The sequence below is a fragment of the Myotis lucifugus genome, unplaced genomic scaffold (genome assembly GCF_000147115.1).
Source record: "Myotis lucifugus unplaced genomic scaffold, Myoluc2.0 scaffold_63, whole genome shotgun sequence".
NCBI lineage: Eukaryota > Metazoa > Chordata > Mammalia > Chiroptera > Vespertilionidae > Myotis > Myotis lucifugus.
The window spans coordinates 3,331,476-3,335,110 of record NW_005871111.1 but is presented as its reverse complement, the minus strand read 5'-3'; the positions used below and the strand labels follow the sequence as shown (position 1 = coordinate 3,335,110).

The window sequence follows — 3,635 nt, the reverse complement described above, 5'->3', positions numbered from 1 at the left end:
CCCACGGGGAAGCCTATGCGGGGAGGCGGGGGGAGGGGTGGGAGGCCCAGGGAGAGGGGCGATGCCTGGAGGGGGATGGTTGGTAGGGGGCGAGGGGCGGCCTGGAGGTGGGCGATGGGCGGGGCGCGGCGAAAGGGGAGCCCGGCACGCAGAGGGGAGGCAGGGAGACTGGGCGGCCTTAGGTCCTAGTTCCCAAACAGAGATGATCTGCACCTGGTAAGGCTTCTGCGCTAACGGAGCCCCTTCCCGGCTCACAGAGGCTCAGAGGCTGGGAAGGGTCCCAGTGAGTAGTATGAAAGCATAGCGACTGGAAACAGACACGCCTGCGGCTCCCTGCACATCCCCAGTGCTCTACCCCCATCCCAGGTCCTCTGCAGTGAGGTGGGGGGCCTATGACCACCTGTGGTCAGTGGGTTGCGATCTGGACCGCTTCTGGGGCTGCTATCCAGGGAGCAAGGACGAAAGTCTCCTTTAGACCTCGCCGAACAGTCATGGTGGTGAGAGGAATAACTAACTGGATGACAGCTTTTATTTCTCGAGTTGGACTTGACGGCCAGCCCACGAGAAAAGGAGGCAGCCTCCAGCTTGCGGGAAAGAGGGCAGAAGCCCTCTTGGGTTGTACAATTTGGGAGAGGGTGTCAGTCAGCCTGGCGCTGGGTCAGGTTTCTGTCTCGCATTTCAGATGCGTGGGCTGCGCTGCCCTGGCAGTAACACTTGTGGCTCCCCCGGCTGAGCGCGCGCCTCCCATGGGCTCACCATTGCTCTGGACTCCCCTCCTGTATTTTGTCTCTTCCTCCTGCACTGAGGATAAGGACCCTCAGAAGACCACAGGCTATTCTTGCCTGGACACCCAGAACTTAAAATTGAGTGATGATGCAATAAAAAGCTCTAGTTTTACACCTCGTTAGGACGCATGTATAGAAGAAATCTGACCTTTAATCAGAATAGAAATGCTCTTCTAGGTGAACAACAAAAAATTTTTAGAAAAAAAAATTATCAGTCTTAGTCTCAAGAGTCGTTTTTTGAGACCAACAGCCTCACAAAATACCACGTTGTGGAAATGAAAGGACAAGAGCTACTACCAGCCTGGCCGGCTGCTCAGTGGTTAGAGCGACAACCCCTGAAGTGAAGGGTCAGGTTCCATTCTGATCAAGGGCACGAACCTCCATTGCAGGCTCAATCCCACCCCGCTTGGGGCGGTGTGGGAGGCAACCAATTGATGTGTCTCTCTCACATTGATGTTTCTCTCTCTGTGTCTCTCCCCCTCCCTTCCGCTCTCTCTAATCATCAATGGGAGAAAAAGATCCTTGGGTGAGGATTAACTACAACAACAAAAAAGCTACTACCATTTATTGAACAACTACTGGGTGTTCCTGGTGAACATCCTCTGACTTTGTCCTCACAACCCATCCATGGGTGTCTTCCATGAACAGGCACTGCACCAGGTGGCTCGGATTATAAATGGAAGGAGGAGGGTGGAGGTCCCAGGCCTCAGGCAACGTGCAGTGTACCCAAAAGTGGGTACAATTTGCAAAGGAGGATTTACAATAGGTAACTGGCCCTTGGTTATGCCCATATCAGTTGATCCACTACTACACGCCCCCCTCCCCCTTAAATACAGTAGGATTTCAGTGTTAACATCTGCTTCACCTTCTACTTAGGGAAAACAGAATGAAACCAAGGATTGCTACCTATAAACAAACTGCAAGAACTAAACCTAACAGGTAAATTGAACAGGCGTAAAACTAACAGCGATAAGGATTCTGGTAACACATGCATTAAATCAAAGACCACATTCCTCAAAATTCAAATGTAAGGATATTAGTAGTTATAAGATATGATAATATGTAATATCTCTTAAGAAATAGATATTCTTTCTATTTTTAAATTTTAACATTTTTATATGCATTCCTGTCATGCTCGTCACTGTTAACCTCTATGTGAGGAGTAATTAAAGCTTGACTTACATTTCAAAATGGCACAGAATAGCAGAGCTCTAAAGGACTACCTCCAACCTCTTCATTTACAAGAAATAAGGAAAGAGTCTCAGGTTCCCATCATGAGTGGATGGCTGGCAAGACCAGAAATCAGAGCCCAAATCTCCCAACCAATTATCTTCTAAATAGTATACTGTATGTCTAACAAACCCCTGGCTAATTCACATATAATTCTCCAGAGAAGCTCTTCAGCTGCAACATACAACTGAAGCCTAAATTTATGTGTGTATGTGTGTGTGAGGGGGGGGGGGGGGGGGGGGGTGGAGACTAGTCAATAAAAACATTTCTAACTGAATGTCTCAATTTATTTAACATGAGTTACAGGTATTTTGATCCTCCCAATAAAACTCATCAACTCTACCCACTATACTACCCAAACCCATGTTTAGAGAATGTGGGCTGAAAAAAAATCCAGCAGGTGGTCTCTCTTTTCACACGCAGAGTGCATGGAAGGCATCTTACAAATACGAAATCATGCTTTGCATGAACAAAAAATGATTCCTAAAAGGCATCACTTAGTAAAATTTTTTTTCTTTTTTGCTGCTTGTTTTTATGTTTTTCCACATAAATATTTCCTGTATTTTCTTTCAAGTATACCAGTGCTTTCACAGAATTTAGATTTTTCTCCTTAACTAGAGGCACTATTCAATTTCCATGTCCTTGGAGTGTTTTATCTGGGGATTAGACAACTGTACCAAAACACAGCTGTTCCATTTTTTTTTCTCCTTTATTTTTCACATTAAAAAATTCTCCCACTATCAGCCAGTCCAATTAGTTACTCACTATCAAAAGCCGGCTTTGGTCTTTCATGTTCTGGAAAACTGGATCCAAGTGACAGGGTGTCATGGAAACTGTATCTCGGGTCATTTCCTGTTTCAATTGTTTAGCCACCAAAAAAAGAAGAAAAAAGTTCAGCTCTATCAGATGGAAATTAATGAATGCTTGCTGTTGCTTTTGAAGAGCATGCAACTAAATGAAAAAGTAATTATCCTTTTTGACCAAGTTTTCCCACCAACACCAAGGAATAAGGGGAGATCAGTGCACCCGAAATGGGAAAAGAAAAGTGCTTTGAATGATGCAATGAACCTAGCCTTTTTCAGTTCAGTTCCATAGTTCAGTGGTCAGTTTTAAGGCTGTCCTTGGGTTTGAGAAAAGTAACTACAGGTTAAGTGGTTTTAATTGTAGTTAACGTTGTTCTTACTCTTCAACAAAATTTTAACCTCCTCCTCACCTAATTCTACTTAACCCAAATTTGGTTTGTTTGTTAACCCTCACCAGAGGATTTTTTTTTTCCATTAAGTTTTTAGAGAGAGTGAAAGGTAGGGGGGAGAGACAGAGAGAGAGAACCATCGATGTGAGAGAGATACATCCGTTAACTGCCTCCCACATACACTCCAACCCCCAAACTGGGGCTGGAGGATCAAGCCTGCAACCAAGGTACATGCCCTTGCCGGGAATCGACCCTGTGACCCTGTAATCCACAGTCTGATGCTCTATCCACAGCCAAACCGGCTAGGGCATACTTCACCCAAATTTTGACATTAACTAGACAGAGCTGGTATTCTCCCTCTTTGACCTGAAATCCCCTCCACGTAAGGGGGATGTGTAAATGAAACAAAAACTGTAATATAATCTGAA

At 45.4% G+C, this 3,635-nt stretch overlaps 1 long non-coding RNA gene across 1 annotated transcript in view; it reads right to left on the bottom strand.

The window, feature by feature from the left end:
• The window catches only part of LOC106697350, a 10,165-nt gene extending 7,160 nt beyond the window's left edge, over nt 1-3,005 (bottom strand). Inside the window, exon 1 of the long non-coding RNA XR_001348434.2 lies at nt 2,781-3,005. This is a non-coding gene — a long non-coding RNA (uncharacterized LOC106697350). The remainder of the gene's footprint in view (nt 1-2,780) is intronic.
• Between the last annotated feature and the right edge of the window lie 630 nt (nt 3,006-3,635).